Genomic DNA, 10,943 nt, shown 5'->3' with positions numbered 1-10,943 from the left:
CCTTTATGCAATTCACTGTTTAGAGTCATTAAAGTTTCTAAAGCTCACTCACAACACAGAAACACAACACTATCACAAAACATCCTGACAGGGGTTTGAAGCATGTTACATTTTGTAAGCATGGGGAGAAAATGTCACTATTTAATAATTTACCTCCCATGATCACTAACCAAGGTCAAAGATCAGCCTCTTATAAATGCACTACTATATACTTTTTTCCATAAATCCGAAGTTCCTCGATTACTTCTTGTCAAATAAGTGCTTCAATTATCATCAAAATATCCAAGGAGCTATGAATGCAATAAAGCATTTCCTTTTGGACAAATTATTTTATTTTTGGATAAAAGGAATTCCAGATCTTTCAGGGTTTTGAAAAAATCATAAAGTTTATTGAAATTAGGCCAGATTTTTCTAATGCATGTTTTCAAGGCAATTAAAGATATTCTTGGAAAAAGCATTTCTTAATCAAATAATTTGAGAAACACTACATGCCATGCCCCTGCTTAGGAGCTTGAGAGTGAACTTAAACATAAAGTATCTGAGAAGAGTTTTAATAAAGAAATGTGTATAATATGAATTTAGCCAAATGAGTCTCAAACTTATTGGACCACAGAACTCCTTTATTCCTCTCCTCTTGTTTGTGGCTTGAGTACCACTGATATTTTGAGAATCATCTTGCATTAGGCTGAACTTATATCAATTCTATGAAACTCAAATGATGAGAAGATGCATTTTACTTTTGCATAATACCTATAGAAGAGTCTAGAGTGAACATTTAGATTCAAGAATGATCTCTAATACTTAGCACTAGGAATGCTTACTGTCTGGCTCCTACACAAAATATAAAGAAATTAATTAATTATTGTTGTTGTTATTATTATTATTATTATTAAATTATGCCCCTCTGTGTGAAAAGTGTTGTCACCTAAATGCCCTTTCTGTGTAGTCTGAATGCTGAAACATCCCAAGGGGAGTAGAAAAATGAAAAACAGGAAAAGAACACAAGGATACATTTTTCCCTTCAGATCATCTATTTACTTGACTTTTATACCTTGAAAGACAGTAGAAGCACCACAGTGAATACTACCTTCGAAAAAAACAGAAAGTGTTTCAAACAATCTGTACATCCTGTGAAACTGCTTGACCGGTCTATCCAAATGCTATCAGCTAGGGTCCAAGACTGAGGCTTACTTGTGAGTCCAATAGCCAGTGTCAGGTCCAAGTTAATCATTATTGTTGTGAGCTGCTTGAGTCATCACTTTAACTCTCACTGCATCATTTAAACCAACAAAGACAACTTCTCTAACTTAATTTAAAATTGTATCTTCTTTCTACAGCTCATAATATGTTTGTATTCACCACTCTCTTTTGTATTCAAATGGTATGTATCCTGTTCCTTTCACATTGAGCAAGGATGAACAAACTTCTGGCCTTTTGCATTCCTAGTCTCTGCTGAAAAGGACTTTCTCAAGGGTCATTGAGAGAGCCTTTTTGGATAACATATGCAATGATCAAATAAAAATAGGAGGAGGAAATGTTGTTAAGGTGATTACTGTTCTTTTGACTGTCACATGGACTTAACCCGTTTTTCTCCTGTTCACAAAAGGAAAGTAAAACTTTGACATTTTATTCTAGAATAATATTGCTAAAGTTAAATATTAGATGGTTCTAAAGACTTAAGAGTAAATTTTAGTGGCTGAAGACAAAAACTAGCCATTTGTGAGTCATGATAAAGAGAAGAAAAGGAATTGGTAGCACAAAAGATTCAAAATGCAAGTTCTTTTATTTATGCTTAATTGTAAACTTTCCATTTATTTTTTTCCACCAGGAATACTTCTGCTGCCAGTTAGAATATAAAAGAACAGGAAAAAAAAAGGCTTTGTTCCAAGAGTAACAAAAAAAAAAAAACAGACAAAATAAAATAAGAACTCAGCTAAGCAATTACACCTCTCCACACCACCACCCACCCATCAAGTTTAACTAAGAGACCTGGTGAAAAAAAAACAGAAAAAGCCTGCTAAGTAAAGAGAAGTCACCTAGTCTTGGGCATTCACCAAATGATTGTATTTAAGTGTGGAATAGAAACCAGTAATGAAGCAAACCTATCTGAAACTTCAGTCAAGTCTTCCAGCTCAAATGCAGACAACCATAAAAACCTCGCAGAACAGAGCAGAGATTAGAATAAAGAAATAGATCCATACTTGTATAACTTATTGGTTTCAGCAGAAGTGCCAATGCAATTCAAAAGAAAAAGAAAAGCTTCTTTAAGAAATATTGGAACTTGATGTCCATATGGAAAAAAATGAACTGATCTCTATCATACACTGAACACAAAAATGAAGTCGAGTTAGAGCATACCTTTAATGGGTAAGTTAAAATTATATAACTTCTAAAAGAAAAATAGGTGACAGCAGGCTGGCTCTAACTTGGCATCCCTTACCATTGTCACACTTGCCCTGGGACAGACATTGCAATCGTGTCCCCACCAGCTTTAGCCTCACTTTTCTCCAGGGAGAACATTCAAGGGACCAGAATAATGGCCTTGAAAGCCAGGAGAGAAGAGACATTCATGTCACTCCATGATGTGGCTGTGGACTTTACTCAGGAAGAGTGGCAGCTGTTAAGCCATGCTCAGAGGACCCTGTACAGGGACGTGATGCTGCAAAACTACAGCAACCTGGTCTCCTTGGGAATTCCATCTTCCAAACCCATACTTGTCATTCTGCTAGAGCACAGAGAAGAGCCCTGGAGAGAGGAAAGAGGACATAGGTCCAGCCCCTGTTCAGCAGATCTGAAGCCAGAAATTCCACTTTATTCCTCCTCCTCTCTGGCCTTCTGTGGTCAGCAATTATGCCAACACGTGCTGCATGTCCATCGCCTCCCAGGCTGCCCAGGCTTGTCTGCAGGAACCCTCCAGAGAGCAGAGCTCTGCCCAGTGGATCAGAAGCAACAGCAGCAACAACCACTCTCTTATGAAAGCGTCTGGAGTGACAGAGTGGAAGGTGAAGACAGAGAAGGCGGCTCCAAATCCTTGTCTTGGTGGACAAGGGAGAGGGGTACTTCAGGAACTTTCTCCAACCCATCTGAAGAACAGCTGTTAAGCTCAAGGGAAAGCAAGACCGTGATGGAAATAAAGTTCAGCTCCTCTGAGAAGCCAAACCCTTCAGAAACAGACAAAGTATTAAAGTGGGTAGAAATCTCGGGATTTGAGGTCGTCAGTTGTGGAAATTGTGGGCTCCGCTTTAACCAGAAATCAACTCTCTTTAGTCATCAGAGGACCCACTCAGGAGGAAAGCCTTATTTTTGCAGCGAGTGTGGCTGAAGCTTTAGCTATAAGTCAGCTCTCATCATACACAAGAGATCACACACGGGGAAGAAGCCTTACCTCTGCACGGAGTGTGGGCAGGCCTTCAGCTGGAAGTCAAACCTAGTCACCCACAAGATGGCACACTCTGGGGAGGAGCCCTTCGCATGTGAGGCGTGTGGGGGGGGGCTTCAGCCAGTAGTCAACCCTCATCAGGCACCTTCGAACACACTCGGGAGAAGCCCTTTGCGTGCCAAGAGTGTGGGCTGGGCTTCAAGGATAAGTCAAACGTTATCACACACCAGAGGACCCACTCATGGGAGAAGTCTTACGTCTGCAAGGATTGTGGAAGGCTTTTTAGAGATAAATCCACTCTCAGCAAACACCAGAGGATTCATTCAGGGAGAATCCTTATTTGTGCAATGAATGTGGCCAGAGCTTTAGTCAGAAGTCATACCTCGTTAAACACAGGAGGACACACTCCGGAGAGAAGCCTTTTGTGTGTCAGGAGTGTGGGTGATGCTTCGATGATAAGTCAAACCTTACCACACACCAGAGGACACACGTAGGGGAGAACCCCATGTGTGTGCAGAGTGTGGACGACGGTTTAGTGTTGTCAGCTCTCATTACACACAAGAGGACACACTCGGGAGAGAAGCCTTACGTGTGCAGGGAATGTGGGCGAGGATTTAGGCATAAGTCTACTCTCATCGCACACCAGAGGACACATTCGGGGGAGAAGCCTTTTGTGTGTGGGGAATGCTGGCAAGGCTTTCGACAGAAGTCACACCTCATCAGTCATCAGAGGACACACTCTGGGAAGAAGGCTTTGTGTGTGCACTGAGTGTGGACAAGGCTTTAGCCAGAAAGCAAATCTAGTCAGACACAAGCTGGCCCACTCCAGGGAGAAGCCCTTTGGGTGCAGGGGGTGTGCGCAAAGCCTCGGCCAGAAGGAAGCCCTCGTAAAACATCAGAGGACACACTCCGGGGAGAAGCCCTCTGTATGCAGTGAGTGTGAGCTGGGCTTCAGTGATAAGGCAACCCTCAGCACTTATCAGAGGACGCACTCGGGGGAGAAGCCTTATATTTGCAGTAAGTGTGGGTGAGGCTTTAGGCTGAAATCACTCCTCATTGGACATAGGAGGACTCACTTGTGGTAGAGAAGTTCTATGCCCAGGGCTTTAGCAATAAATCACACCTCCCCATCAAGCAAGAAAAGACAACTTTAGGGGAAATCTTATGTGGACAAGGGGTAGACTTCAGAGATATGAACTCTCACCAGAAGACAGGAGAAGACCTATGTATTTAAAGCAGTGGCTCTCAGCTAGAAACAGTTTTACCCTCTTGGTAACCTTGGCGATGTCTAGAGACATTTTTTGGTTGCTTGTAACTGGGCGATTTCAACTGACATCTAGTGGTTAGAGGCCAGGGATGCTGTAAGCATTTCACACTGCAGGGGACAGCTCCCCACAACAAAGAATTATCTGACCCTAGAAGACTTGGCCCCTTTAAGGCTAATCTGGCTCCAGGGCCCCCCATCCGCTTGGCAAAAGGTTTCTTACATTGTGCAGTGGCTGAGAGCCTTCCACTCCAGCCTCCTTCCTTCCTCCTCCCCATATCGAGATCTGAGGCCTCTCCCTGCTTTTCTGTCCCTTTTTCCATTTTTTTTCTCAAATATGGTTTTCCCAAAAGTCTCTTGCACATCTATCTGCTTTCTCAGAAAACTCCAACTAACACAGTTACAAAGAAAAATATGGTAATTTTTAAGGAAAGCAACTTGGCCTGTATCACCTTAACAAAGTTAACCATTAATATTAGGACAGATTGGCAGCATAGTCCTCCTACAAGGATTCATTGGAAAGGACACCATGTCATGTTTGTTTGTTTGTTTGTTTTTCATATTCCGGCCAAAGAATATGTAACCTAAATATTGTCATAAGAATTAGACAAATAATACAACATTATAAATCACTATACTTCAATAAAAAGATGTTTTTTTTAATTTCCACATAAAAATGAATTAAATAAATATAAATTTTAAAATATTCTATGAACCTACTGCTCTGCAAAAATATCAAGGCCAAGCAAGACACAGAAAGGCTGATAAACTGTTTTATATTATAGGAGACTACAGAGACATGAACACAACACAATGCTTGGTATATGATTGGATCCTGGACAGAAAAAAAAGTAGTTACAAAAGATTATGGGTAAGGAAGAAAAAAAGAATGGAAGGAAGGAAGAAAGGAAGGAAGGAAGAAGCTCCTGGGATGTTGGGTTGGTTGGTGGTTGGAGTACTAATCACAGTTAAAATTGGACTTGCAGCACAGCTCAGAATAACTCAACCCCTGCAGAAATTAGAAAGAATAGCTCATATCCTGACTATCAGATAAAGGAAAGGTCTTGCATTCTCTTGAAACATCCATACATTAGCCTCTAACAGTTCTTTTAAAATACACAGTGTTCTGAATATAACTACAAATTAACAGATATAGAATAAAGTAGGAAAATGTAACCTTATTCAAAAGAAAATAATAGAAGTAGACCAACAGATCACTCAGTTATTGGAAATGGCAGCCAGCTTTAAATCAATTATTATAACTATTTTAAAGAGTTTAGAGGGGAAAAAGGATATTTCAAAAAGAAAATCAGAACTCCAAGAAAAGAAGCAAAAATGAATACTAATCTTAAAATATGCAATATCTGAATTTGATTTTAATTCCAAATATTAGACTCCTAAGGCTGTGTGTGTTTGAGCTTGAGCAGAGATTGAAGAGTGATCCAAGATTACACATGTTGAATTATTATACAAAGTTTATAAGAATAAGTCCTTATTTGTTTGCTGCTCATTTCATGCCAAACTTTTCCAAGGAAAGTATTCTTAACGAGAATCTTATACGAAATTGTAGATTGTACTAGCTGAAAGAAAAATTGATGAAATTAGGATAAAAACATTCCCTTTTGTATTCATTCAATGAGTTATATAGCTTTTATTAAATGTAATGTGCTCTCAGAGGCAAATGCACTGAGTTGGCATAACCACAAATTGAATTCTGACCTCAGGAAGGCTTCTGTAACATATGGAACAAAATATCAGGCCTAGCAGAGGCTAGAAGCACCTCCATAGATGGTGTAATGTATAGCAGAGGATATAATGTAACACCATATAAAAGATCAGATACATTGCTATGAGATTTCTGAAGAACCACATTTTTTCTCCAGATTTGCCAATGCAGTAAAATTAACTGCCATTTTCTTTCCACTTCTTTCTGAAATAACTTTCATGGACATTCAAATGAGTGATTTAAATGAACACAGAGATAACATTAGATGGGAGCTGTTGCTTTGAAAGTTATTTATCACCTCGTTCTTTAGAATTGGGAAAACCAGTCACTAAACCCTGATCTACTTAACCATATTATGAAGAGACACTAAATTTAAAATTTGTTTCTCATATTTTGGACTCTAAATAAAAATTACACTCCATATCTCAACTCTGCCACTTCCTTCCGAAGCAGGTGTGCTTCTGTGATTCTTATTTAGAAGTGTTTTTATCTCCAAATTGTAAACAGGATACTTGCTTTCTTTTAAGGCACCTGCCTAAGTAGTATTCTTTTTCATGAATAATTTTTTTAAACTTACATCACCTTCTAGCTTGAATTTTTTAAAACATACATCATCTGGGGCTTCTCTGGTAGTGCAATGGTTAAGAATCTGCCTGCAGGCTCTTTGGTGGGGCTAATGGTGGAGTCTTGGAGGGCTCATGCCAATGAGCACTTCTCAGAACCCCTGCTGCCAGTGCCCCTGTCTCCTCAGTGAGCCACAGCTGCCCCCCACCTCTTCAGGCAACCCTCCAACACCAGCAGGTTCTGAGTCACGACAGCTTCCAAGCGTCAGTGTACAGAGAGAAAAAGATGGCGGCGAAGTAGAGAGACGTGGAGTGCATCCCTCTCCACAGATGCATTGGGAATGCACGGAAGGACGCAGTCATTCCCACAGAGAACCAGCTGAACACCAGCAGACGGCCTCGGACACCAGAAAGGGCTGCGGAGAACCTGACATAGCCGACTGAATATTCGTCTAATCCAATACTTGGACATTACTCTGAGGCTTGGACAGTCTTCTATAAACACCTCTATCACCAGGACAAGCAACCCCAAAAGCTTGGACAACCATGAGGAAACAAAGAAACACCATGCAGGCAAAGGAGCAGGAAAAAAACCCACAAGACCAAATAAATGAGGAGGAAATAGGAAAAATGCCTGAAAAGGAATTTAGAGTAATGATAGTAAAAATGATACAAAATCTCGATAACAAATTAGAGAAAGTACAAGAAACAGTTCATAAGAACTCAGAAAAACAAACAGCAATGGATAACAAAATAACTGAAATTAAAAATACTCTAGATGCTATAACCAGCAGAATGACTGAGGCAGAAGAACGAATAAGTGAGTTGGAAGATAGAATGGAAGAAATAAACGCCACAGAGCAGGAAAAAGATAAAAAAATAAAAAGACTAGAAGACAGCCTCAGAGACCTCAGTGATAACCTTAAACGTACCAACATTCGAATTATAGGCATCCCAGAAGAAGAAGAAAACAAGAAAGGGTCTGTGAAAATATTTGAAGAGGTTCTAGTGGAAAACTTCCCCAACATGGGAAAGGAAATAATGAACCAAGTCCAAGAAGCACAGAGAGTCCCATACAGAATAAACCCAAGGAGAAATACACCAAGACACATATTAATCAAACTAACGACAATTCAACACAAAGAAAAAATATTAAAAGCAGCAAGAGAAAAGCAACAAACAACATATAAGGGAAAACCCATCAGGATAACAGCTGACCTTTCTACAGAAACTCTGCAGGCCAGAAGGGAATGGCAGGATATACTGAAAGTCCTGAAAGAGAGAAACCTACAGCCAAGAATACTTTACCCAGCAAGAATCTCATTCAGATTTGAGGGAGAAATCAAAAGCTTTCCAGACAAGCAAAAGTTAAGAGAATTCAGCACCACCAAACCAGCCTTACAACAAGTGCTAAAGGAACTTCTCTAAGTAGGAAACACAAGAAAAGGAAAACACCTACAAATAGAAACCCAAAACAATTAAGAAAATGGTAATTGGAACACACATGTCAATAATCACTTTAAATGTCAATGGATTAAATGCTCCAACCAAAAGACACAGACTGGCTGAATGGATACAAAAACAAGACCCTTCTATATGCTGCCTACAAGAAACCCACTTCAGACCAAGGGATACATATAGACTGAAAGTGAAGGGATGGGAAAAGATATTCCATGCAAATGGAAGTCAAAAGAAAGCTGGAGTAGCAATACTCATATCAGACAAATTAGACTTGAAAGTAAAGACTATTAAAAGAGACAAGGAAGGGCACTACATAATGATCAAGGGATCCATCCAAGAAGAACATATCACAATAGTAAATATCTATGCCCCCAATATAGGAGCACCTCAATACATAAGGCAAATGCTAACAGCTATAAAAGGGGACATCGACAGTAACACAATTATAGTGGGAGACTTGAACACCCCACTTACATCAATGGACAGATCATCCAAACAGAAAATAAATAAAGACACACAAGCTTTAAATGACACATTAGACCATCTCGACTTAATTGATATTTATAGGACATTCCATCCAAAAACGACAGACTACACTTTCTTCTCAAGTGCACACGGAACATTTTCCAGGATAGATCACATCTTGGGTCACAAATCAAACCTCAGCAAATTCAAGAAAATTGAAATCATATCAAGCATCTTCTCAGACCACAACGCCATGAGACTAGATATCAATTACAGGAAAAAAACTGCAAAAAATACAAACACATGGAGGCTAAACAATTCACTCTTAAACAACCAAGGAATCACTACAGAAATCAAAGAGGAAATCAAAAAGTATCTAGAAACAAATGACAACGAAAACACAACAACCCAAAACCTATGGGACGCAGCAAAAGCAGTTCTAAGAGGGAAGTTTATAGCAATACAGTCCTACCTTAAGAAACAAGAAAATGATCGAATAAACAACCTAACCTTACACCTCAAACAACTAGAGAAAGAAGAACAAAGAAACCCCAAAATGAGCAGAAGGAAAGAAATCGTAAAGATCAGAGCAGAAATAAATGAAAAAGAAAGGAAAGAAACCATAAGAAAAATAAATAAAACTAAAAGCTGGTTCTTTGAGAAGATTAACAAAATTGATAAACCATTAGCCAGACTCATCAAGAAAAAAAGAGAGAAGATGCAAATCAACAGAATTAGAAATGAAAAAGGAGAAGTCACAACGGACACCTCAGAAATACAAAACATCATGAGAGACTACTACAAGCAACTATATGCCAATCAATTGGATAACCTGGAAGAAATGGATACATTCTTAGAAAAATACAATCTTCCAAGACTGAACCAGGAAGAAATAGAAACCATGAACAGACCAATCACAAGTACAGAAATTGAGGCAGTGATTAAAAATCTCCCAACACACAAAAGCCCAGGACCAGATGGATTCACAGGCGAATTCTATCAAACATTTCGAGAAGAGTTAACACCTATCCTTCTCAAACTCTTCCAAAATATTGCAGAAGGCGGAGCACTCCCAAACTCATTCTATGAGGCTACCATCACCCTGATACCAAAACCAGGCAAAGATGTCACAAAAAAAGAAAACTACAGACCAATATCACTGATGAATATAGATGCAAAAATCCTCAACAAAATACTAGCTAACAGACTGCAACAGCACATTAAAAAAATCATACACCACGATCAAGTGGGGTTTATCCCTGGGATGCAAGGATTCTTCAATATACGCAAATCAATCAACGTGATACATCATATCAACAAATTGAAGGATAAAAACCATATGATCATTTCAATAGATGCAGAAAAAGCTTTTGACAAAGTTCAACATCCATTTATGATAAAAGCTCTCCAGAAAATGGGCATAGAAGGAAATTACCTCAACATAATAAAAGCCATATATGACAAACCAAAAGCCAACATTGTTCTCAATGGAGAAAAACTGGAAGAATTCCCTCTAAGAACAGGAACAAGACAAGGGTGTCCACTCTCACCACTGTTATTCAACATAGTTTTGGAAGTGTTAGCCACAGCAATCAGAGAAGAAAAAGAAATTAAAGGAATCCAAATAGGAAAAGAAGAAGTAAAATTATCACTCTTTGCAGATGACATGATACTATATATAGAAAACCCTAAAGACTCTACCAGAAAACTGCTAGCACTAATTGATGAGTTTAGTAAAGTAGCAGGATACAAAATTAATGCACAGAAATCTCTTGCATTCCTATACACTAACAACGGAAGAGCAGAAAGAGAAATTAAGGAAACTCTCCCATTCACCATTGCAACCAAAAGAATAAAATACCTAGGAATAAACCTGCCTAAGGAGGCAAAAGATCTGTATGCAGAAAACTTTAAGACATTGATGAAAGAAATCAAAGATGACATAAACAGATGGAGGGATATACCATGTTCCTGGATTGGAAGAATCAACATTGTGAAAATGACTGTACTACCCAAAGCAATTTACAGATTTAATGCAATCCCGATCAGATTACCAATGGCATTTTTCACAGAACTAGAGCAAGA

The 10,943-nt window shown here is 39.0% G+C and overlaps 1 pseudogene; it reads left to right on the top strand.

The window, feature by feature from the left end:
• The first annotated feature begins 2,536 nt into the window (after positions 1-2,536).
• On the top strand, positions 2,537-4,464 carry LOC130860740 (zinc finger protein 133-like; annotated as a pseudogene).
• The last annotated feature ends 6,479 nt before the right edge of the window (positions 4,465-10,943 follow it).

Source organism: Hippopotamus amphibius, chromosome 9 (genome assembly GCF_030028045.1).
Source record: "Hippopotamus amphibius kiboko isolate mHipAmp2 chromosome 9, mHipAmp2.hap2, whole genome shotgun sequence".
Lineage (NCBI taxonomy): Eukaryota > Metazoa > Chordata > Mammalia > Artiodactyla > Hippopotamidae > Hippopotamus > Hippopotamus amphibius.
Note: the sequence above shows the minus strand (reverse complement) of the source record. Positions and strands in the feature narration are given on the sequence as shown.